At 39.8% G+C, this 27,084-nt stretch overlaps 1 long non-coding RNA gene across 2 annotated transcripts; it reads left to right on the top strand.

Moving 5' to 3' along the window:
- LOC141563151 (uncharacterized) lies at positions 1–25,871 on the top strand. 2 transcript variants are annotated; one of them, XR_012488348.1, is made up of 3 exons: positions 1–256; positions 376–589; positions 3,663–25,871. It is a non-coding gene; the product is annotated as an uncharacterized LOC141563151 (long non-coding RNA). The 2 variants fall into 2 exon arrangements; XR_012488349.1 differs by having other exon boundaries at positions 376–585.
- The last annotated feature ends 1,213 nt before the right edge of the window (positions 25,872–27,084 follow it).

The raw sequence follows: 27,084 nt of genomic DNA on the forward strand, positions 1-27,084 counted from the left end.
CCCTCCGCCCAGCGCTGCTTAGTCTAAGACTTGTGGTTTCTCTCCAGCGCTGGTCCTCTGCCCGGAGGGGCTGGGACCAGTTATCTCCGCACTGTAGCCTGTGCCCCGCTCACTCCTCCATCAGGTGGAGCAGCTCTACACTCTACTTCACCGCTCGGCTCCGCTCTCCTTCCTCCCTTCTCGCGTTCGGTCCGAAGCAGGGAGACGAGCGCGGACACATGGAAGAGCCAGAGGTTTAACCCGAAGCGTGCAGAAGGTGAGTCTATTGAGGACCCCGGCTGCCCTGGGCCCGGGCTGGCGTGGCCGCTGTCGGGGCTGGCGCCGAGCCGCGCTGCCTCCCAGTCCTTCAGGTACCACGCTCTCCTTCTTTCCCAGGTGCTGTCAGTCGAAAATTGCAGTGGTTTTTCCGGCACTCAAGGTTGAAATGCCTCCTGGCCCTTTTAGAGGCAAGCAGCTTATCACTTAAATTCGGTTTATTGGGTTTCTGCCGGAGCCCGGAGGCATCGAGGTTGAAAGGAGACTGAGGGGACCGGAGCTGGCGGGGGTACATCCGAGCCCATCCGGAAGCCAACGAGAGAGAGTGGAGTAGGTCGGCGCTCTCCCCCTCTTCTAGCTTCCCCCATCCCCACCCCATGGGACTGGGAGAGAAACACTTGGGCGAGTGAGGAATCAGTGAGTGAATCTCCGAGGATTGCAATTTGTAAATTTTTTTTTTTTTTAATGCTGTATCTCCTCTCCATGAGTGTCTCTCACCGAGAAGTCTCTCCCCCCCCATACTCACCTCCTTCTTCCCCTCTCCCCCCTTGCCCCCCAATCTTCCTCCAAAGCAATTCTGGGCCCTATTCCAATGAAGAATTTCTATAGAGATTACAAAATTATAAGTAAAATTTCTAAGTGATAAACCATGAATCAAAAAGTAATATCTGGTGGTCATAGACCAGTCTGGAGTTATAAGAGACTTTAGAGTTTTCTAGTCTAACCCCTGTAGTTTATAGATGAGAAAACTGAGGCCCAAAAAGGTGCCCCCAACCGCACAGGCATTTCTAAGTGACAGAATAGTGTTTCAAACTCAGGTACTGTGATGCCAAGTTCAAGTTCGCTTCTTTCTCTATTGTCCCACTGCCTCTTTACGGTGCAATTCACATGTAATAGGATTAAAAACTAATTGTCCAGGATTTAGTTATAGATCCCCCTCCTTGAAATTAGAGCCAGAGCCCAATCCCACCATCTTCCATAATATGGGCTGGATCTGACAACTCTTGCCACAGGTGGCTGGAAAGTTAGTGAACTGGATTTGCAGCCAAAGATATGGGTTCTAGTTTAGGTTTTGATACCATAGTTGAAAGCCTGAGAACAAGTTATTTATCCTTTCTGAATTTCAATTTCCTCCACTATAAAAGTCGAGTGAGGTGGTGGTGGTAGTGATGATGATGATGATGATGATGATGATGATGATGATGATGATGATGATGATACTTGTGCCTAAGATCTTCATGAAGGTCAAATGAGAAAAATGAAGGTAAATGAACAAAATACTATTATCAGTGTGTAATTATGCACAAATATACATATATGTACCCAAATAGGTACTCAGCCTATGGCTAAACATATTTACATATGTTGACATTTTTAAATTATTCATAAAAGCCATCTCTTGCATGTGTTACCTCCTAAATAAAATTATAATGTATCCAGCTAATTCCCAAAATTTGATTTAATATTTATTTGCCCCTTCAAACCAGTACCTTAAGGCTGAGCTGATGATTACTTTCTTGGCCCAGTTTATTTAAGTGATGAAAGACACTTTTGTCTTAGGCTCCAGAGGACCACCTCACTATTATCTTTTGCTCTTAGTTTACTCTTTTATACCCAAAGCTAATGTTTGTTTTAACTCTCTCTTTGACACGCTAACACCCTCTTCAGAACTGAGTCAAGCAAACAAACCATTATGTTGAGAAAAGAAGAATTGACCTTAGCACACTGTTTTACTAATTTGCTAACCTTTGATGAAGAGCAGCCAATTGTCTTTTACTTTGAGGATTAGAGTTCTCCTAGCTTGGCTCAGGTATTTTGGAAAGTGCTTTGTGGTCCAGCCTCAAGAGTTCCTAGCAACAGAATTTATGCTTCCAATTAATACAGTTTATGCTGTCTTTTGAATAATTCTGGGGCTAAGTGTATAATGCTAATGTGGGACTATTGAGGAGAGACCTAAAAGCCCTACCCAGGCACTTGGATCTGAGGGGATTAATGGTCTGAATTTCGAATGGGATAGGACAAATCAAGATACATAACTCCCCTGGTCCCCATAGAACTTTCCAGTCCTACCCTACTTTTCAGTATGTTTTGCTTTGCAATTAAGATTCTTAAGAATTACTTCATGTTTGCAATTTTGCTAACTTACCTAAAGATAAGTGCTTTCAAAGAATGACTCTGTGTGTTCTATTTTTTTTTAAATTCCCAAACCTCACCTGGGATGATGCTCCAAACATGAAAAACACTTACAAATGCTTCTAAACCACATAGACTTAGGAATTTTCCTAATCTGGTACCACAAAGGAAGAGGAGATATTTGGTCAATGATAAAAGGTCAAAGGGTTTTTACTAGAGTAGAATTGTGCTACGACCTTGATCCGCCCTTGGCTCTGGGAACTCAAAACACCTTTGCAAAGAATAAGCTCAGAGAAGTAATGGAACCTAGCTCTCTTTCTGAGAGAAACTCCAAATCAAAAGACTGGCTGCTCCCCTCCAGGTCTTTGCTAGGAAATGCACAAAAAAAAAAAAAAAAAAAAAAAAAAAAAAAAAAAAAGGGGGGGTGGTGAAGAGAATGAGGTAAAGAAACAAATCTGGATGTTTTTCCTTTCCCTCTTTTGCATTTTCTTTTGTAGCTGAAAACCCAATAAAGTCCCTCATCTTGCTCATACAATCTTTTTTTAAAAACTTTACAAAGACAAAGTGGTACAATTGGCAAGTATGCTGAATTTGCAGTTATTTGCAGGACCTAACTTCAAATCCTGACTCTGCCAGGCATGAGCACTATGATTTTGGCAAGTCACTTTATTGCTCTGCATCTCAGTTTGCTCATCTGTAAAATTGGATTAAATGTCCTCTAAGCCCATTTCCAGCTCTAGAATCTGTGATCTTCTGTATGATTCTTCCCAAGAAAGAAGAATCTTGAATGCTTCTTATCTCTTAAACCACTCTGCCTCTAATGCTGCACATATTTTCAAAGTCCTATCTAAAGATGTGCCCCTCTCCCACACACAGATCTCTGCATACTTTCTCTCTCTGCCTTCAGTACACACATAGTGCCACAATTCCACACTACTCTGCTTCCCCTCTTTCTTGCCGAGGCAGAACACTTATGTGTACATAGCTATCATCTATTTCATTCCTATTAAACAACATTGTGTTGTATTACAGAAAGTCAGAGGCACATTCCCAGCCTGAGATTTTTTAAAAAATGTGTGAGTGTGTGTGTGTGTGTGTGCCCACTGCAAGAGCAAAAGCCAAATCTTTTCCTCCTTGGGGGGAAAAAGAAAAGAAAACATTTGTTTTCCCTTACCCTCACAATGTTTAGCTCCTTTCCCCCCTCCCCACCAAACCAGTATTTCCTCTTTAATTATGACCTGTTTCTCTCCCACCTCCTTCTCCTACCCCTCCAGCCCCAGTGAAAGGAGCTGCTGTCACTCAGTCACTCACACCCTCTCTCTCCCTCACTCACTGCTGTGGGAGGAGCCCTGCTGGAGGAAGCTGTATGACTGGGATGCTGAGAGGCTGAGAATGGATCTGCAAGGAGTGTGTACGTTACTGAGGATCCAGGTTTCCAGAGGCGGCTGAAAAAGGCGACTCGACTTCAGCTGGCTGCAAGAGCACAGAGACAGACTAAGACAGACGGACGGGGGAACAGATGATCTCGGAGCTCGGAAGAGGACAAGCGACAGAGACAGAAGACGAGAGAGCCCGGGAAGAAGAGAAACTAACTGAAACCTAAGTTCCTCTTCCTGCTTTCATCTCGGTTCGCTCTAAGGAATGAAACCTTTCCAGCTTGATCTGCTCTTCGTCTGCTTCTTCCTTTTCAGCCAAGGTAGGACGGATGCATTACTGAGTTGCAAAGAAAGTCGGCGGCGGGGTTGTCACCGAGGCAGTGGGCAGGGATGTGGGAAGGCATTGGCCACTCAAACTGATGGATGCGCCGCTCACTGCCAGGCAGGCAGAGATTCAAACAGGGCACTGCTTCTTTTCCCTTTAAAATGCAACAACATGCTACTGTTTCTTCCCTTTGAAAGTGAGGGAGAGAGAAGGCGGGAGAGGGGGGAGGGGGACGTTCTTCTCTCTTTTGTCAATGCCCAAGAGGAAAAAAGAAAGAAAAAAAATGATCAAAACCACCAAAACCCACCCTTTTCCCATGCAAAAGAAATCGCTAGTCCTTTAGGTCCCGGAGATGCTAACTGAGGTGTGTAGGCGTACGTTTCCCCTCTGAACTTCTCTTCACCTCCTTCCCCTAAGATCGCAGCCAGGGGGTTTTGTGTGGATGGCTATTTCAGCTGGCCCTGGAGCTCCAGGGGAAGAGTGAGTGTGAGGGAGAGCGCGCGGGGTGGTTGTAGAGGAGCCGGAAGGCGCTGCGATTCCTGCACGAGCCAGCGTGCGGTGGAGTCATTTGCAGTGGTTACCAAAAAGATTTGTGTAAAAGAGTTTGCCCTGGTTTGCCCTGGATTTAATAGTGCTTCCAGGGTGGTGCCGGGCTCTGAGCCCGAGGGCCACGTTTTTCCTGTCTTAAACGCAATCGAGCCCCCTGGAGCGAGCATTCTCTCTCGGCGGCCCAGCCTAGCCGGATCCTGGAAGCTCGCTCCGAGGGTCTGGAGAGAACTTTGGGGGGCTGGGGGATGGCAGGAAGGGGAGGCTTGGCCACAGGCAGCCGCGGTAGCTCCCTTCCCAGGAGGCATGAGAAGTCACCTGGAGAATCGTGTTTGAAGGGAGCAGATCAAGCAGTCCCTTCCAAGAGCCGTGGAATGTCAAAGCCGTCAGTGCCATCTGTGGCACCGCAAGGCCAGCGCCAGTGCCAGCTCAGATCTTAGAAGGACAGGACTCCCATTCGGGGGAAAATATACAACCGAGCAAGTCCATCTGTTGATTAAATGAAGGGTAAAAGTTTTTGAGAAAGCAGAGCCTGCCATGCATGACTTCGGCTCTGCAAACATAACAGCATGCCTCCCTTCCTTCTCCTGACAAGGAGAAACCAAATGTAAGCAAAACCGAGCTTACCTCCTGCTCCCTTTCCGTTGTTATTCATAGTGCGATATTTCCTGTTATCTGCGTCTTAGCTCACGCTCCACTTAGATCTAATAAGTTCTAATGAGAGCTCTGTGTGTGTGTGTGCTACACAGTGCATGTGTGTGCAAATACATACACATTCAAATGGTCCTCTACTCATCACAAAGGCTCCTACAGCCACAGGAAGAGAAATTGTCTTGCCTGGAGTTTTCAGGCTGAATGAGTAAGAACTATCTCTGAACAACGGCACAGAAGCAGCTTCTGGGATATTACCATTTTAGAAGATTATTTCTTTCCTGAGTGAATGAGTGAGTGAGTGAGGGTGTAACTGTGGATATATGTACATATATACACAATCTGGCCCCTTTACTGGTTTACTCTGAAAGTTGCCTAGCAAACGCTCTGAGAACAAGCCAGTACTCTCCTCCAGTTACCTTATGTGGGGCAAATGCTTCTTTCTTATTGTCTTCTGTGTCTTGGGAGCTTGAATCTAGGCTCGAGAATGGCACGAGGAGCCCGTTCTGCCCGCTTGCCTGAATCACTAGAGAGTGTGTGACTGCTACTTTGCTTATTCATTTCTTGACAGGGAGCTCCTCGGCCGCTGCCTCGTATGGATGTTTAGAATGTTTACCTCAGAAGGTTAAATGCACTCAGCCGCTGTTTCATCTCTCCTCAGCCGTGAGTGCAGCAGGAAGGAATCATGGCATTATGTAATTCATAGCTCCTTGTTTATTTCTAAGTGCTCTGGGCTTTGTGTGCCCACCCTGCCCAGTGGGTCCTTAGCCAAGAGAACCTAGAACCAAGTGCTGAATGAAGGCTTCCAGACAAGAGAGGCCAGAGAATAAGAGTTCCTTCAGTTTCTCCTCTTAACTGAGCTTCGTAGCCCTAAGAACTAGAATTGTAATGAGGTAGCTACTTCAAGCCAGTGCTCCAATTGGTTATCTCAGAAGCCTCTTGGGACACATGGCTTCCATGCACTGGAATAAGGAGTTTGTTGATCATATCTTATGTATTTCCTTACTGACTATTTAAAGGGGCATCTATTTGTATTGATCTATAGATATTTTTCATATCATGGATACTCTTTTGGTAATATGAATCCCACAATGCTACCCAGCACCCCTCTAACTACCACTGGATTTTATCTTTTTTTTTCCATTTCCTATTCTGTGTTCCATAACTCCATAGCATCGCTACACATAGTCTCCTTTTATGAAGTAGTTATCCCCAGATTCCAAAAGGGCTCAAGAGGATTAGTCTACGTGGCTTCAAATCTCTTCCATGGGACAATGAACAGGAGTTTTCCTTCCTATGATCAATCACCCACTCAAAAATAGAGCCTATTCTTCTGTGGCATTCTTCCTGACATGTCATGCTAGAAAAGTGCACTGAGGTTGAGTAATGGTGAGTACAATGTCCCCAAAATGCTTTTTTGTGGGCTTCTTTTCCCAGGCTGTGACAGGCAACCAGGTAGACAGATCTGTTTGCTGTTCTGCAAAAGTTCACATTGGACACCTGTGTGTGACCACAGGCCCCTGAGGGTATAAACCCCTTCCATTTCCTGTTCAATGATTTCATTCCTAGTCTTCATTTGGTGGAATATGGCTGCAAAACATAATTCTCTTCAATAGCTTTCTAAAGCTTCTCAGGTAGTACTGTAAACAGATTGGCTCTTCAAAGATTTCAATCACACCTCCAATCTTAAATTGTCTGTTGTCTATCCACTTTCCCTACAACCATTTACAGAGGAGAAATTAAAACATAATTAAAGGCAATGATCTAATGTGGCAACATGCCTTGAAAGTTTTAAGGTTGCTTGGGATCCATGGTTTATTTATTTTTCTTAAGGTAACAGTAGAAAGAATAAATGGCATTCCTTCACTTTTGGTTGCTGCCAACAGCCCTGGGACTAGCTCCCAACAAGGATATGGAGAGCTGCCAATGTATGTCTGTGTTTGTGGATTTCTTTCTTGCTGGGGCTGCCTCTTCCCTCAGCTGTCAGGGCCACGATGCTTTGTAGAGAGCCTGATAATGTCACGGCACAATTTGCCTCCTGCAGAGAAGAGGCATGTTCTGCCCTGGGTGAAAAAAAATTGATTCTCGTCAACCTTAAATTTAGAACTTCTTGTTTAGCCCTTTTATCATTTCCCTTCTTGCACAACTCTCCCCTCCTTGATCTTTCTTATTGGCCCATCTTACTCATATGCCCATTCCTGAATGTCCAAGGCCAGGAGGAGGGAAGGGGAGAATATAGAACTGAAACTTTCCTACCTTCCATCATTTGCAACTTGTAAGAAAGCTCAGGGAGCCTTACAGAGTTAAGAACTTGGCATGATCTACATAAGATGTTCTTAAGGAAAGGTTTTTCTTTACCCTCTCTCTCCCACCTCCCACCTCTATCACTTGGATTCTAGTATTCTCTGTAACAATTTTTCCCTCACTCCTTCCCATGCTCCTCACCCCCATCCTGATTGTAAGCTTTAAGGGTAAGAACTGTCTTTCTCTGTCTTGTTTGTATCCCCAGAGCCTAGCATAATACCTGGCATATAGTAGATGCTTAATAAATATTTATTGAATTGAACTAATAGCAGAAAATGTCACAATATATTTAATTTTTGCAAAGGCTGTAGCCCCTTTGGGGTCACAGGCCCTCAAGTTGGATTAATTAAACTTGTATTATGTTTTCATTTGGAAAGTAAAAAATCTGTACTTTATCTATTAATAGTCCTTGCTTTGGATGAGCAATCTGAACGACTTTTCTGTGGTTTCATCTCTACTTATTTTAGAAAGAGTCTAAGAAATTAAAAAACATTTCAGGTGATAACTATCCTTACTAATCTAGTGGGTGTAGTGACTTCTCAAAGAAGTTGTTAGATGGTCATAAATCTCATGTGGAAATTTAGATGTGGAGTCAGTCTCAGTGAGAATAAAGAAAAATGGTCCCAGATAGTGCTGGAATTAAAAACAAGGGTGGGAGGAAGAAGAAAGCCTGAGATAGGAGAGCTGGCTGGAGAAGGGAGTGGAGAGAGCTTTGACTAAGACTAGAGCCAGAAAAAAGAGGGGTTATAGGTATGGAATTAAACCTGATGACTTCTGATCTTAAGATTATGGGATCATGGATTCAGAACCACAAAGGATTTCTGATGTTATCTTAGTCCCATTCCCTCATTTTTAAGATTTTACAGAATTGAAGCCAGAGAGGATCAAAGGATTTGGAATTGGAAAGAATCTTACTGATCATATAGTCCAATTCCACCTCATTTAACAGATAGGGAGATTGAGGTCCAGGGTGGGAAGTGACTTGACTAACTTTATATAATTAGTAAGTGAGGGAGCCAAGATTTGAATTGAGAGCTCCATATTCAAGATATTTTTTATTGTCCTCTATCTTTTAGAAGTCCTTCTGTAACTAAGAGGAGCACATAGAATTAGGTTAGAGAGCTTCCTTTGAGTGCCTCCAAAAGTATAGTGTGGATGCCACAGGTGTCAAGAAAAATGAAGAAAGATAAAATAAGTTGTAGAGTCTTTGATGGAAGAGCTTTAGAGAAAGGATTTGGGAGAGGGCAAAAACTTTGAAAACACTGGCTATTATTCAGAAATGTCATATTGAAAAGATAAAACAAGTATAATTTCTTGTTTTTATATCTCCGATTATGATTTGTCCTTCCCTGCTGCGTGATGGCTTTTCCAGGAAAGGGAGAGTCATTTTCTTTATAAAAGGAGTTTAAGGTCACTGCATAGTTACCAAGGGCACATGGACTTCAAAAGAAGGGTGCCTGATAAGGGAGCCTGGGGGAAGGGCTGGGTGGGTTGGGTAGGAGAGTAGCCTTGCCAGCTCCCTTCTCTGTGTGTGGGGGTATGGAGTGCCACTTTGCCTGCGGTGATTCTCCCCCCTTACAAAAGCCTAGTACTGGCTGAAGAGGAGAATCCCTGGAGGGAGAGGGGGATGTGGGGTGGGACTCACTCCTCCACATTTGCTTGGAGGATGCCCAGCCAGCCTCCTCCTGGGCAAGAAAGGGAGGATCGTATTCATTGATATGCTGTAGCTAGCTAGGCATGGTACCAAACAACTGCTCTGCATGGTGTGTGCCTGTGTTCTGGGAGCGAGAGGGCCAGCAGGAGATAGGGTGAAGCAGGAGATTAGGCCTGAAGATACAATTTATTCTTTTTTGTTCAGCCTGGTAGGGGTGACTTAGGCAGTATTGTATTGCAGGTCCAAAAAAAGCACATGAATAATCTTGAGATAATTCAAAGGATTTCAATAGCTAAATAATAACAACAACAATAATAATGATACTTTGAATTTATAGAACAGTTTTTTTCCAAGGAGATAAAAAGATAAACTGTTTTGAAAAATGAACCAGAAAAAAAGCAATTGTCCCAAGACTGATAGACAGAAAGGGAAGGAACCAAGAGTGGGCCAGATTAAGATGGGAATATAAAGGACAAGAGATGGATTTGGGGGGGGGGTCATTTTCCAATTGTTAGTAGGCGTATAATGAGTTGTAGTTAACTAGAAATGAAAGCATATGAAGTTTAGCTAAAAGAACAGAAACAGCACTGGTAATTCTGAAGTTAGCCAGAAAATGAAGAGATGCTGCATTCATCCCAGACTTTGAAGGAGAAATGGGATTTTATCACGGCTTTGGAGAAACATGGTCAGCTTAATTCAAATTTTCAATAGAGTAGTCCCTGAGTTTAATGGGAAGATTTTATAAAGGGTGACCTCATCATATACATGAGCTCATAATAGTAGGCTATAGGGCTCATGGAACAGTCCTATGCCTGTAACTCTTTCTTGGGGGTGTATATTCACTTTATCTAAAGTGAAAACTAGTTGCCATTCCCAGGGATGTCAGTGAGGTCACCAGTGTTTATCTCAGTATCCCCTTGTAAGCATTCGTTCAAGAAGGAATAGAGCCAGGGATAGCAGAGTCTCAGCCTGTCACCACTGTCTCAGAACTTGAGATATCACAACAAAGAAAGGGTTACAAGATCAGGAACCTTTCCTGGACAGTCCCATTATTGTGGAAATGCTTCCTTTCCTTAATTCACTTTAATTCATGAAAAGAGAGGAGTACACAATTTCATTTTTTGTCCTCTTCCTTTTTATTCTCTGTTCACCCTGACATAAATGAGTATTCTGGCTGTATACATCTAGAAGTCAGTAAATGTCAATATTAGATAAGTGTTTTCTTTATATCTAGCTACAATTTAGCATAAGCTGCTTGGAAATAAGTCTTTTGGAGGTGTGCATTGTTTTAGTAACAGCCAACACAGCTCTGAGATTTAAAGAAATGTTAGCCATCAAGTGGGCCTGCTTGGTAACATGAAAAGACCTGAATCACTTGTCAGTGAAGGTATCTTTGTTTCCCACATAGTTATCGGCTAGTATTCTGGAGTGAGGGGATGTAAACAGGGCCAGAATCCTCTTGGGAACAGTCAAAAGAGGGTGGCCTAAAATATATTCTTAGGAGAATCATTTCAAGAACTTGATCTTTTGGGGGCATTTATCAGGTTTTTTTCTCAAAGAAGTTTCTAGAGAATCAAGAAAGATTCTTTTCTGGGAGGTATCAACTTTAATCCCACTTACACACACACACACACACACACACACACACACACACTGTTATAAATAATAGAATAGTGCTTAGTATCTGAATCAAAACTACTCAATATCTATTGTCTTTCAAAGGTCTGAATTGAGGGGGAGGAGATACTTTTGCTGTCCTCAGAACTTGAGTCTACATACAAGGCAAAGTCAAATCTATTTATTTGAGACACTTTTCCAAATAATTTAGCCCCCTAATTTGCTATCATTTTATTTTTAAAAATGTGTTTATTGAGCCTGAATTTAGCTGAGGCATTCTCTATACAAGTCAAACTCACCAACGAGTCTCTTCATACTGTACTTTAGTTTATCACATAGACAACACGATTTGTATCACCTGGTGAAAAGTTAAGATCACTGAACCAGTGTTAATGTGGATATATGTTATTTCCTTTAGTCTGATTCTACGGCATTTCTTAGGAAATTGTGACTGTTGTTGAATTCAGGATCCTGCTTTAGAAGGTCTTTGTCCTTAAGTACTATGAAATTGTTTAGTGATTCCAGGGGGTCGATCTTCCTGGTGAAACTGAGATCCTGTTTGTCATTGATCATGATGGACATAGCACTGGTTTCTTTATGGTGTATGTCATGGGCTGGGGGAAAGATTTGGTTGGTCTGTGGTTTATCTGCAAGTAGAATTTCACTTAAATTTAGGACTGTCCATTCCAAAGCTTCAGGTCAAGGACAATAAAAGACATGAGAATCAGCAGCACAGACAACTATAATTTCCACTATTTCTGTTCTTTACTTTTTTTACCTTGTGGTGTCACTTCTCTGAGAAGAACTTGACTTTGCCTAGATCTTTCTACACCTCCTTGAAAAAGGCCCATTGTGCAGATGTCCTACTGAATTCCCAACTTTTTATTTGAGTGTGAAAAATCCTGGATGAGTACTTAAAATGTATAAGTGTATGAAAATAACCCCTTGTCGGGTTATTATTGAGCCATGATGGGGGTGGAAGGCCATAAAAAAAGCAGAAGGAAGGTTTATATTTGGGAGAATAAAGATCAGAAGTCAGGAACACAGAATTCTTGTGTTACGTGGGGAGCAGTGGAATCTGGCAGATTTCTTGTGCCACTTGAGGAAGATGGTCAGAGAAGAGAGCTGCCTAAAATAGGGAGCCAACAGGAAAAAAAGGAGGGGTTAGGTCATCTCAATGACCTTTACACATTGCTATTTATGTCCCAAAGGAAGCTGAGATAATAACCTTATGATCCAGGCTGTTAGGGAATTGAAGGTTATGTGGCCCAGTGGCCAAATTAGAAACTGTTGAAGAGACTGGGTAAGTCTACAGCATCAGCTAAACCCCTTGTGAATATGTGGAGCATTATCTTAATTAAATTTTTGCTTTGGTTTCAGTTACCATCTTGTTTTCTCAGTGTGCTTGCCTTCAAGGCAAGCTGGATTGGTGACATTTTGTTATTGTCGTTGTTGCTTTTAAAAGAAAATGGGAAGTTGAATTTTCCATAGCTGTTTATGGCTGAATCCAGTTTCATTGTTGTCCTGTTCCCATCTATATGTCCTATGCATGTATGCTGCTATTAATTTTCATGCCTTCAATTGTAAGTGCTTAAAGAGAAGATTTAGAGAAGGTAGAAACCTTAGGGACTTAATAGAAATTATATTATTTGTTTATCATATTTTCATGCATAAATAGATGCTAGGAAAATGCTTGATGGTGATGATGATGATGATGATTTAGCCCCCTTTAAGGCTAGATAAAATTCAAGACCAGTGAAAAGTCTAGACCAGTGGCACAAAGTCAGTGTGATGAGTTTACAGGTACAAACAATTCTCTGGAAGGTTGAAAAAGCACAGTATTCAAGGCACTGGAAAGCAAAATTGGCTTCTCCATCCCGGGAATCCATCTATGGTCTCTTCCTGCTTTGCCCTGTGATTCTCAGGCAGTTCTTGTTGTCTCCATCACCCAACTCAGTCATTGGCACAGCAGGGTTAATTGAATAGAGAGGTTTGGGCTCTGGCCACTCTGGAAGGATTGGCTTATGGGCTTGCCAGTGTGGTCTGTCCAGACAATTAGACTACAGGAAGGGGATACTCCCTTTTCCAATAAAAGGAAGGAAGAATAAGGAAATAAGTCCTAAAACACCTTTAAAAAAAAACACAAGCACCTAAAGAAAGCAATTAGGAGAGAGTTCTAGTTGTCCAAGGCATTGAGTGGAACCATGAAGGTATGGGCATGTAGCTGTGACTAAGGCTTTTGGCACAGCCCATGTACCACCACCACCATCTCTTGTCAATCTCAGCAAAAACCTATTTCTCTTTTTTTTGTTCTCTGCTACACTCGGATTTCCATCTCTACCTGTCATCTGCATGTGTGTGTCACTGGTGACTCTGGCACTGTGTGACAGTCCACCTGTCACCTTTGGCAATGCTGGGAGCTATGACAGCTTCAGAATACACTCCAGCCAGGTTGACTTATTACATGGGACGTGCAGAACTAAAACCCTAAATCTCTTCCCTAGGTACCTAGCAGGATGCAGCTACAAATGGAACTAACCGTCATCCTTCCCTACCTATTTCATGAATACCAAAGCAACTCGGGGGCAAGAAAGAAATAACCACTAAGTCAGTTATGAATTCTATAGTCTTGTTGTTCCCTTACTATGTCCCCAACCTACATCTCAAAGGGCCAGGGTTTTGTCCAGTCCTGGATTCATGGCTCCAGACTCTGGCTTTCCCTTTCACAGTCAATTTCATTTCAACAGTGGGCTGGCTAGAAAACTCTCCTTGCAAAGGGTCTCTCTGCATCTAAGCTTATGAAACAACATTCTGGGGGGATGCAAAGTGGGGCGTGGCGGAGGGGAAGGGGTTTGTTTAGTCATTTGTACCACACAGAAGGCAGGCTAAGTATTTTGGAATATTAAAACTGGACCAGATCTTCAGTTTAAAGCTTAGCCTGATGGTGGCAGTAGCAGCGCTTGCAAAGAAGGATAGAGGGAGGGTAATCCAGGGAAGCAGAAAACTGGAGCTGTCCAGCCTTCACTGTCTCCCTTCCTCCTCTGGGTAGGCAGTATTGTAGACTGGAGCCCATAACCCGGAGCAGTGAACTGCTGTTTGCAAAGCCCATAGGTGCCTATTGAGAAAGGAAGATGTATTCAAAGAGGGGGAAGAAAATCACTGACATTATAAGCTACAACTAAGCGGTAACTTGCTATATCAGGGCTTCTTACCCTTCTTTATGTCCTATATACCTTTTGCATTTTGGTGAAGCCTGTGAACCCGTTTTCAGAACAGTTTATTTAAATGTGTAACATAAATAACATTACCAAAAATAAACCATTTTTTTTGAAATACTGTTATCAAAATATTTTGGAAGAAAAAATACAAAACTCTTAAAATCTATCTGCAGACCTCCAAGAGGTCCCTAGGTTAGAAGTCCCTGCCCTAGACAGTCAATATCATTTGATGGAGCTCAAGGGCTGAGTATTAAAGGGATCCCCTGGGGATAGGTGTGGGATGGGTAAAATGATAGAGGTCAAAGAGGCTTGAGAAAGCTGAGATAGAGAAAGAGAGTAGACAGTCTCTTCTCACTGTGTCCTGTTTCTCCACTATGGCAGTCTTTTTAGGCATTGATGTTTCCCCAGATACTCATTGAAGAATGTGATGGTTCCTGGAGTGGGGTCAGGAGGGGGGTAGAAGAAGTAGGTTGTTAGGTTTCCTTCCCTCTCCAGTGAACTGTACCTTGTACCAGAACTCACTCTTCTTTTCTCCTGGTCTCTCCCCCTTTAATAATCTGGAAGTCAATATCCCTGCTAATGTTCCCTGGCATGCTGAAAAAGCAAAACAAACAGGCACTAAAATTAGTCTTCATTATCCCTGGCTTCTTGCTCCCCCAAGTCCCAGAGTGACTATTGAGGTGCTAACCTGCATTCACCTCTAGACTGGGGGAAAAATAAAGACTGTCATTGTCTGAGGCTGTTTATTTGAAAGCATCTCTTTGCAAGAAAGATTTTATCCTCATGGTTGGACAGCTCCTTGCCTCCTCCAGGATAGAAGGGAGTTTGCAAAAAAATTTCCGAGATTAAACAAAACTCACCTTTTATCTCAAGAAGGGAAGCTATCCAGATTTTCTGTCTCTTAAAGTACTGCAGGGAAAACTAGTTTAGACACCTTCAGATTAGAATGGGAGGGGGTCACAAATGAGATTGGGCTATAGCAGGTGGGAGCTTTTATGGGGAACTCAACCTACACTCATTGATATTGTCTAAGTGACTGGACTGACATCTGGCATCATGAAAATAGTGTTAGGTTTGGAATCATGGTCTTGTTACTTATTAGTTGTATAACACTGAGCAGGTCACTTCTTTTTTCATCAGTAAAATAAGAGATTTGGAGGAGATAACTCTATGATCCCACCCATTGTTAAGTTTTTTTATAATATACCCTATCCAAAAACATCATATAATTTGTTTTCACTTTGTTTTGATAGGATGTCATATAAGGTTTCTCCAAGCCAAGAGAGCCATCCTTGATTCTCCAATCATCCTCAAGCATCACAATACAGGGACAAAAGAAAGAGTAGGCATGTGTTCTTATGCTTATTTTGCAGAGGTATATCCAAGACCAGACAACTTCTTCAGATTCTCAGAGGACATCTTTTGGTTCTGTATCATTAACACCTGGTTGTACTTCTTGGAGCACAGCAAGTTTCTTGAATTAAATGTCAGAAGGAAAAGAAAAGCCCAGAGAAAATGTGCCACCTTGCAAGATCCAGATTATATACTGTACTGACACAAATGGGCAAATGTGCTTGTTTCCCCTTCATTCATAGGCTGTAACCTGATGGAGTTTAGACACTTTGGGATCATTCATGCAGAGAACATGGGAAAACGAAAGAGATTTGGAATAGCTGGTGCTCTGACAATACTAGCCAGTCATATGTAGAATTCATTTTGTTTCATAGTTAAATGACAAAGTAGACCAGCAATCCTATTAATGTTTTAAACTCCTCAAACTAGTTGTATGATCTCATAAATGCTTTTATTTTCCCAGGCTACGGTTTCATTTCTCCTTCCTCCCTTTCTCCCACTCCTTCATTCGCATTAAGATTGTTGGGAGGAAGAGCTAATAAAAAGGCAGTGCTTGGTTCTCCTAATATAAAAAGCTAAATGATCGTTTAGGAAATTCTTTTAGATGACTAATAGCTGTGCTTACTACCTATCCTAGTTTCATCTTAGTTTAATGTTTTGAATACTGAGCCCCAATTTCTTAACAAGAATTCATTACCAGTTCTACCTTCAATGGATTAAAAAAAAATTTTAAATTAAACTCTTTTCTGCCTATGGAAAGGTTACCCTCAGTGTTAGTAATAGTGCAATAGGAAAGGAGCAACTCTACATAAAAAGGCATTCTAGGACATCAAAAACCTCCTTTTCGTCAAGTCTATAATAGTAAAAATGTCAGGAGACTACACATTTCTGAAATGATTAATAAGAGTTGTTAAGAATGAAGAGGAAAGAAAAAAAATATATTCTTGGAATGTATGTAAGCCTGAATGCTGCTCAACTCTCTGTTTTCCCAGGCTTTGGCTCTGCCAGGTATATCTTGCCTTGTGCCAGAAATCATTTTAGAAGATTTCAGCAGCTACCTTGGTCATGCTTTAAATCATAATATTGGTTTAAGATATACACCCAAGATAAACACACAAACATGAAATTCTTTGAAGTCTCCCAAGCTTATTTAGATGAAATCAGAGGGCTAAGGAGGAAAAGTGAAGGGCAGAGAGATTTTTATGTTGAAGACATCACATTCCCTCCTTTTAAATTCATGTTCCAACTAGAAGACCTTGATTGTATCACTAGCATAGTAACTCCTATGTGCTAGTTGGGCATCAAATATATTTTACCTTTGCACTCAGATTTCCTTAACTGTCAAAAAAGGCAGAGGAATTCATAGAACAATATGTCTTAAAATTTAAAAAAAATGAACCATTGATAAAAGAGATCTCAAAATGTCATCCAGAGTAAGTAAATTAAATGAATAGCTGTGGTATCAAGGCAGCCAGGTGACACACTGAAGAGAGTTTTGGACCTGGAGTCAGAAAAACCTGAGTTCAAATACAATTTCGGACATTTACTAGCTATATGACCCTGGGCAGGGAAGATCCTGTTTTCCTTAGTTTCCTCACAGGTAAAATGAACTGAAAAAGGAAATGGTAAATCACTCCATTCTCTCTGTCAAGAAAACCTGAAATAAATTGATCAAGAGTTGTAGACAACTAAAAATGACTTAAAAACAAATTATAATATTATGGAAAGAATCCTAGGTTGGAAGTAAAAAGAACTATGTTTGAAGGTTATATCTATTACTAACTAGTTATATGATATTGGATGGGTTTTTTTACCACCCTGATCCTCATTTGCTCATCTGTAAACTGGATATAATAATGCTTTCCTTCTATTTCCTAGAGCTATTATTATAAGACTCAAAGTATACAAAGTATTTTCACTGCTAAGTGCTATAATTATTCTGTAGGGTATTCTGATTGAGCTTTGCCTATTATCAATGTACATTATAAATAAAATTCAGTTCATAGATAAGTACTATCACATTTTAAAATTAAGTCAATTTAGTCCATTTTTGGGCAGCTAAGTGGCACAGTAGATTGAGTGTCAGACCTGGTGTCAGGAAAACTCTTGTATGACTTTCAAAGACATTTCATGCTCAATCTAAGATCTTTTTTGATAGGTTATCTAGTTAAGATGGAAGAGTTTGGGTGATCTTAGACCTACTAATATGTTATTTAGTTGTTTTTCAATCATGTCTGAGAATTTGTGACTCCATTTATAGTTTTTGTGGCAAAGATATGGAGTCATTTTACTATGTTCTTCTCCAGCTCATTTTACAGATGAGAAAACTGAGACAAGCAGGATTAAGTGGCTTGCCTGGGATCACACAGCTATTAAGTGTCTACCTGTTAGGAAAAGATTCTCCCTTTGTCCAATCGGTAATTAGTCTTAAGTACTCAGTGCATCAACTGAGTTTCAACCCTTTACATCTACCCTTTACACATATCAATCTGTGAATCATCTGCATTCATGGCAGCTGCAGAAATCACGTAGTAAAATAATGTGAAGAGAAAATAAGAGGACCTAGGACCAAGCCTTAGAAAACCTCAAATTTAGTGGGCATGACTTGGATGAAGATCCAGAAAAGAACGGTTTTTGATGCTTTTTGTGGCAACTTTCCCTAGATTCAATTATGCATTTGTATATATTTAGTTCAAACCCCAGTGTCACATCCTTCTTTAAATATTCTCATTATCCCTTAGGTAATAATGACCTTCTATCCCATCAATGCCCTTAGCACTTAGCTGGCAATATTTACTGATAGGTTTTAGATCACAGCTGAAATTAGTGATAAAAGTGAACAATTCAGTCATTTTTCGGTTGTTTCTGACTCTTCATAACATCATTTGGGGTTTTCTTAGCAAAGATGCTAGAGTGGTTTGCCATCTCTTTTTCCTACTCATTTTACAAGTAAGGAAACTGAGACAAAAAGGGTGAAATGGTTGCTCAGAGTCACACAGCTAGCAAGTTTCAAGGCAAGATTTGAATACAGGAAAATAACAGCAATAGGTGGGGCAGGGCCTGGAGTCAGAAATATTCATCTTCCAAATCTGATTTGAGCTACAGCCTAAAGCTACCAATATTTTTTATACATACACATGTATGTACTTAACTATTTATATATGCATGGATGTATATGACCATTCTATGTACCAACATATGAAGTGATTCATACCCATAATCTGCCCACCTCTATTACATAGCAGAAGCAGATAGAAGAGTCTTCTCATTATCTCTTCTTCTTTGGGACTAAATTTCATTACTATCATTCTATAATTTTCATCTTTGATTGTTTAGTTCTTGTTCTTTTTACTTATATTATCATAGTCTATGTATACTGTTTTCATACTTCTTCATTTTGCATCAATTCATATAGGTCTTTTCATGCTTCTTGGTATTCATCATAGAAAACACAGTTATGTTTGATGTTATAGAATATTGTAATATTCTATTACATTTATTCACCATAATTTGTTTGGCTATTACCTAATCAATGGACCTTACTTCATTTCCAGTTCTTTGCTACTACAAAAAATGCTGCCATACATGCTTTGGAGTATATGGAACCTTTCTGTTGTTGATCTCCTTGGCAGTGGAATCTGTTTTTCAGGAAAAACTTTAAAGAGACATGAATATTAGAGGTCATCTAATAACAGTTTCCTTCCATGGCTATACTACAGTGTCCCAGAAAAATAATTGTTTCATAAACCTGTGATGTCCTTTGTATTTTCCTCAGGTTATTTTGGAATGTTTGCTGCCAAATAATATAGCAGAAAGAATTCCAAAATGAAGTCAAAAGACCTAAATTGGAATACTGGCTTCTTTTTACTTACTCTGAGTTTTTTCATCACTTTCTCATCGTTTTTGTTATCTCATCTGAAAAAGTGATGCCATTAAAATAAATGATCCCCTATAGGTTCATTCCAACTCCAAATCTTTGATCATCTAGACATAATTCTTACTTTCTCTTTTTCACAAGTGTGACTTTGGCTTGCCCACTTCACTTTTCTAAGACTCAGTTTCCTCATCTGTTAACTTAAGGGACTAACAGACTCAAGACTGAACTCTCTTTCTATCCTGCATCTGATCCTACGAATTAGACATCCTGTGCAGCTCTTTTTAATTTAGCATGATCTAAGGTCTCAAACTTTCCTTCTCCCTTGATTGGACCTTGAATTCCTTCTTCCCTGCAGTTTCTTCACTTATAAAAGATAGGGGCCAGATTCAATGCCCTCCACAGTTCTATCCATGCTCCATAACCTACTTACACTCTATCCATTTCCATAGTGAGATTACATTGAGTTACATATAAGAACTAATTTAGTGCCCTAGACATCTAGCTGACCTATACAACCTGCCTCTAGTAGTTAACATATTCTCCTCCACCCCAGATGTGATAAACATGAGAAACAAGATATATTTGTTGACATCCATGGATAGAAAAGCATAGATATACAAACAATGAATCTTTCTGGATGATCATAGGGCTAGAACTGAGACCTCAGAAGCCATACAGTCCAAACCCCTCAGATTACAAATGAAGAAACTGAGACGTAAAAAATTCATTGATTTGTATAATATTGTGAGTGTCAGAAGAAGATTTGAACCTGCATCCTCTGACTTGAGAAGCAGTCCTTTTTTTCTGCTGGAAAAGTTCCCCAAAGTTTCATAATGATTTAGAGATCTTATATCTCAGATTATTGTATTCCTTAAGATTAAGACAGAAATTTAAAATTGAGAACTATTCTTTAGTTTATATGACTTTTCACTGTTCCTTGCAGGAGATCCCAGCTATGCAATCCAGTGCTCCTTGATGAGTCAGGGACAATGTCATTCTTCTTCACACAGCTGAGAACAGCTATAGATTTTCTTCCAGCACAATGTTTCACCTGCATTTTAGAATGTTTGTTTTAAAGGAAACCCTATACACTAGAGATGCTCATGTCCATAATGGATTGATTTTCTGCTTTATACAGTGAAGACATTCAGAATATATGTAATAATGTGCCCCGAGAATTCTTGTTCTGCCTTTTAAAACTTCAAGGTCAATACATCCACCGACATTGATATTCACTTCATTGTGAACTGGGATCTGCTGGCTGCTTACTGTCATTTTATTTTTCAATTCATAGAAAAAGATGTTCCTATCACTAGGCCTCTGGGCCTATTTCTTCAACTTAAATCACCAGTGGGAAGCCAAATACAGGAGCCAATGAATTCAGAAATCTAGGGAGGAGAGATGGGGTCAGTGCCAGAATTAAAGACACTCCAACCCCCTACCCCCACCAACCCTCATCTTCATGGCTACTGATCTATGGATTGCTAACATCCCCAGCTGATATCACCTCATTAAGAGAGTGCTGAGATAACTTGCCAGAGGCAGCACACTGTACTGAATGGGCTTGCAATCAGAAAGGCTTGGTTTCAGCTTCTACTTGTAACACTTAGAAGCACTAGGACCTCACCTCTCTTAGTCTCAGCTTCCCATCTGTAAAATGGGAATAATACAATCCATATTACCTACCTGATGTTTATTATTTGATTGATTGGTTAGAACACCAAGAGATAAAGAGAGGCAGACTCCTTTTTTTTTTAGGCCTTCCTTAGATTATGGAGACTAACATCAATAGTAATATGATCTTCCAATGCATCATGAACTACTGGGAGAAAGATTATCAATCCACCGGCAAGCATTTTTTAAGCCCTTACTATGTTTTGAATATTAGACCAAGCTCTCAGGATTCAAAGAAAGGTAAAATCAGTCCATGACTTCAAAAAGTTAACATTCTATTGGATGTAATTACATAATAATTGTCGTCATTTTCCAAAGAGCAAAAATTTCCATGTATCATTCAAGTACTTTTTATTTATCTCATAGAATCGGCAAGGACTGTTGAAAATATCTAAAGCAACTCTTTCCTTTTGTAAATAAAGAAACTGAGACCCAAAGCAGCTTTTCTCAAGGTCATAAAGCTACTTAGGGTATAAGTAGGACTAGCACCCATTTCAGTCTAGTGCTTTTTCTATAACCTGGGCCAAGGTGCCAGAGAGAGCCTCATGGGCCATGGGGACGATGGCTGACCACCAAGACCATGGTATTATTCATTCATTGGTTCCAAGTAAGACATTTATTTAGATTTCTTCTTCTTCTGGGCTCTGTATTACTCATATCCATGAATGCTTTGTCAGACTCGATCTATTTTTCCTCAAGCAGTTTCCTATGTTTAGAGGAATCTTCCTTATACCTCTTTACCTACTGAATTTCTGCCCTATCTTTAAAATCCAACTCTAATGTCACTTTTTTTGGACATCCTTCTCTGATCCCTGATCTCAAGCCTTGGCAATGACCTTAATAATAACTTTTCTATTCTGACCTCATATAGAAATTTTTAAAGAACTCTTTGATTCATTTATCTTATATTATCATGTATCATGATTATTTGTGTTGATATCACCCCTGACCGAGACCTTATGCTCCACAAAGGAAAACATAGTGCAGGCTGACCACTGTCTTTTTTGAGGTCCTCTCAAGTTATCTTAGGAGGACAACTGCTTTACCTCTTTTTTTGCTACTCTACATTTATTTCATGGTGATTTTTTTGTCTGTTTATAGAAGAAACCTAGAGAACCTGGATACTTATGACCTACTGTGTCATCTTTTCAGATTGTATTTCACTACAGATTGCATTTTTGAGAAACTTTGCTATGTGTCAAGCACAACTTAAAGGTATACTTTTTAAATAAAGCTTTTTATTTTCAAAACATATGCATGGATAATTTGACAAAATTGCATAGCCTTGTGTTTTAAAAGTATACTTTTATTTACAATAGACTTCAACCATATGAAGACAAAAGCAAAACATTCCTTGCCCTCAAAGAAATTATAATCTATTAAGAGGAAATAGCATATGCACATGAGAAAACTCAAACTATCTACACAATAATTTGGTGGGAGGAAAGCAGCACTAGTTTTGGAGACAAACTGAGCAAACAATTGGGGCCTGCAATTCTTGCATCCAAGGAGTTCTAGTTAAAGAAATTTCAGCTGTACTTTGGAAATGGAGAAAGTCCGGAGAATATTTACTGGGTCATCATTCTCTGAGCAAGGAAATTAATATCCATGGAGCAGTATCCCTGATTGAAGGGCAGTATTTCTGCTACAGTAATGATGGCAGAGACTACGGCACTCTGGCCTCTGTGCACAGGCTTCGTCACATAATGAGGCCATGCAATAAAAATGAGTCATAATGAGCAGAGCTTAATAGTACTATGAAGTTAGGACTTCAGAGTGCTGGCTGGTAGTAAGGGAGCATAATATAGAATGATTCCACATAGAAAAATCCTTCCCTGGCCTGTGGCATTTTTCCACAGCTATCTGTTAACATTTGTCTATTTCTGGTTAACTTGTGCCAGGTTTCTAGCTGACCACAGGTTGCAGAGTACCTTAAGCATTGGTGCTTAGGGAGGCAATGGGAAGAAAAAGTATTGGAAACCAGGGCTCTTGTCCTGGCTCCATCACTAACTTGCTATAAAGGTAATAAGGTCTGCTTGCCCCACCTACCTCAGAGATGGTTCTACGATCAAAGCTGGATCCTTACAAAGTGTCTGGTTTTTTTAATAAGCTAGTTTTCAAAAGTATGGAATTTAACATTACCATATCACTACTTAAGTTTTAGGGAAGAGTGGATCAATCAATTAAAAAGAATACATTAAGCTTCTACTGTTACGAGGTACAATATTAGGCATTGGAGCTGAAAAAACAAAAATGATAATTCTTGCCTTCAGGAAGCTTACATTCAGCAAGAGCAAGTTGTTCAGCAATGACAATACACAGAATAGCAAGACATGAGTTCAAGTTATAGCTTTGGCATATTGATAATGCTCTCACCTGATTAATCTCTTAATCACTCTCAGTGTTCTAGATAGCTGCCTAAGACTATAAATTACAGAGTATGTATCAGAATTCATTAGTAGAGGGTTTTTTCTCACTTAGATACTCCTTGAACCAATTAAAACCAAATGTAGTACCTATCTCTATACAAAATATATATATATATATATATTTTAAAAACATAACTATATTAAAAATATTTAAAATATCACTAAGATCTGGAGTTCTGAAGAAAAGCTTTATGCAAAAGGAAATAATTGAGCTGACTGGAAGGAAACAAGAAAATGCATTCTTAGTATTACTGATATATCTAGGTATTGTGCTAGGCATGAAGATTAAAAAATAAAAATAAAATAGTCTCATATGGAAGCCCAATATCACTCAGCCTCTGCCCTGAAACATAGGCCAGTTGTCAAGTCAAGTCATTGCATGACTTCTGGAGGTAGAGCTTAAGGGTAATTGTGAGTTCAGAATCACAGACTTCTGAGCCTAACCATCCTTTACAATTTTTACAGGCTAGGCTGAAATCAGAGGTGGGGAGCCAGTCACTATTATATAATTTTTTTCTTTCTCAGGAAATATTAGTGTAACCTTTCTTGTCCTGAATTCTCTATAAGCATTGGCAATTCATACCAACCCTCTTTCTTTTTCTCCATTTCTTCTTAGTTTTTTTAATCAGTCAGCAAGCATTTATCAAATATTTATTATATCCCAGGTACTGTGCTAAGTAGTGGGGCTACAAAGAAAGAGAGAAAAAAAAATCCTGCTCTCTGCTTACAGTTTAATTAAGAAGGCAACATGAAAACAACTTTGTACAAAGAATATGTAGACAGATAAACAGGAGATAACCAACAGAGGAAGGGCATTGGTTTTAAGGGAGAAGGGAGAGTAGTAGTTTGGAAGATTGCTACTTATAGAAGGCAGTATTTTAGCTGAAACTAGAAGGAAGCTAGGAGATGAAGATGAGGAGAGATAATTCTAACAATGGAAGAAAGCCAGTGAAAACACATGGGATCAGGAAAGGGCATGTTTTGTGCAAGGAATAGCAAAAATTCACATGTCATTGGATCTCAGAGTATGTGGAGGAGAGCAACGTAGAAGAATACTGGATATGTAGAAGGAAATCAGGTTATGAGGGACTGGAATAGTATTTGACATTTGATCCTCAAGGTAATAGGGAGCCATTGAAATCTATTGAATAGTGGAGGGGAAAGGTAGTGACACAGTCAAACTTGTGCTTTAGCAAGATTAATTTGACTCTGAAAGGAAGATGGACTTGAATGAGGAAAGACTTGAGGCTGGGAGATCACTATTTCAGTAATCCAGGAATGAAATGGCAAAGGTTTATACCAAGATGGTGTCAGTGTGGGGTACATATATGAAAAATGTTATGAAGGCAGAGACAGGATTTGTCAATGGATTGGAGATGAGTGGTGAGAGAGAGCAAAGAGTAGAGCATAACTCTTGGGTTGCAAGCTTAATTTGTAAATTAGTCTGATTTATATGTGTAGGGTGCTTTGAGATTCCTGGAGAAAGAAATTGTTATTCAAATGTTATTCCATTACTTAGTATAGTTTATGCTCAGATTAAAAGATAGCACTACTACCAGCTAAATCTCATGGAGAAGACATTAAAGGGAATATCTATCAGATTCTGTAATTAAACCTCTGCAAATTGGCCTTAATAGTAATTTACTTTTATTTCATTAGAATGGAGTATGGGAACCCTCTTTTAAATGTCACATACCCCGACCCCCTCCTGAGGTGTGGATTAATTGGAATGAGACAGCTATAAAAATATCAGTATAAGACAACAAACATTAAAGAAAGGGAATTTTCTACATTTAGTTTGCTATTGTCCATTCTTCATTATTTGAAAATTGATCATCCATACTTTCCTTTCACAATCCACACTCTGTTGACTGCTGAGTTGAGTCACTGGGCCCAAAGGGAATGGATATTCCGATTTTGTAGAGGAATAAGTAAAGAGATGGGTAGGACAGACTGTTCATGTGAGTCTTACAAATAGACATGTGTGACTAGCACTATTGCAAATCAAATATACTATGTGTCCTTTTTGTTTCATCCACCATTTTGAATTATTTATAACTTGAAATTTAATTGAAATGCTAGAACATTTTAAGGGATTTAGAGACCTTCCCAAAAGGATGCAGAAAAATAGCAACCTAAGGCTTTCCAATAGAGAAGAAACTTGTTAAGGAGGCTTGGAGGTGAACTGCTAACAAGCAGTTGATCCAATCTGGGAATTCTCTAACCTATAATATGCATAGCACTGGTAGTAGGTGGTCTAATGATCTTTGAAAATTCCATCCCCATAGCTTTTCAGATTTGGTACCACTACTACTAATGGAATTTAGATTATACTTTGTCTTTTACCTACCTCCCCAACCATCTTAATAACAGGAAAAAAAGAGAAAACTATTTCATGAAAGATCTTTGAATACCCACCCATACTGTTAGGGCTAAAAGAGACCTTAGTGATCATTCAGTCCAAGGATTTCTTAATCTTTTTTTTTTTTTTTTTTTTTTTTTTTTTTTTTTTTTGCCTTATGGATCCTTTTGGCAGCCTAATGAAACCACTAGACTACCTCCAAGAATAATGTTTTTACATGCATACAATAAACTACAATTGATCTTTTAAAAGAAAACCAATTACATTGAAATATTGTTAAAATAGTTATTTAAAAAAAAAAAGTTTGGAGACCTCAAGTTCAGAGACTTGTTTCTGAAGCAGTTCTCTAATTTTACAAATGAGAAAACTGAAACTTAGAGCAGGAAAGGGCTTACTCAAGTTCACATAATGAATTAGTGGCAGAAATTGGACAAGAACCCCATTCTCTGGACCTCTCCAATTCCCTATACATTTTTAGAAAGAAAGTTAACCCTAGAGTCAAAAATCTGGGTTCAGATCCCACCACTCTGATATATATTCGTTGTGTGATCCTGGCCAAGTCACTTAAACTCTCAATGCTCCAGGAAACTCACTAAGACTCTAAGCTACAGAAAAGCTATTAACCTACTTTGGTAGATGAAGGTTTTTTGGTTTTGTTTTGTTTTCCTAGGGAGTTCTCTATATTAAAGAAATCACAGAGCCAGTGCTATGTCTTTCAAAGTTCAGCCTCTACAGAACCTACATCTAACCCATTATCACTGGTCTAAACAATCCCAGATACTAACATCCCAGCCCATTCTTAGAAAAAGAAAAAGAAAAAAAAGAAAGGAAAAAGAGATGCCTGTGGAATGATTATAATCCCATTATGCAGAGCTTCCCCTATTTATTTCTTCATATGGATGAATTTGTATATATTTGCATTTTGTTCTATCTGATAATATGCATAGAATTCAAATTGAAATGACTTGAATAGATTTGAATATTAATGAAGCGTTTAAAGGCTGCTGTCCCTGGCAGAATAAGGCAGCTAGGGAGTGGGCTATGCAGAAGTTCTGTTATCTATGTTGGATACCCCAACCAGAGAAACCAAAATGGGCTGCAGGTCAGAGTGATGGAGGCCAGGGAAGGAGAAGATGCCTCTGGGATAGAGATAAAGGTTTCCCTCCACTTTTCCACAGTCCCTGGGAGAAAGAAGTTATTCCATGAAGATAGGGGTTGAGTAGGTAAGGTCCAATTGAAGGTTGTATGGCCTGAGGTCTCTTCCAACACCCAGACAAATGGATTAACATTTTAATAACACCACTGTAGTG

Source organism: Sminthopsis crassicaudata, chromosome 3, assembly GCF_048593235.1.
Source record: "Sminthopsis crassicaudata isolate SCR6 chromosome 3, ASM4859323v1, whole genome shotgun sequence".
Taxonomy (NCBI): domain Eukaryota; kingdom Metazoa; phylum Chordata; class Mammalia; order Dasyuromorphia; family Dasyuridae; genus Sminthopsis; species Sminthopsis crassicaudata.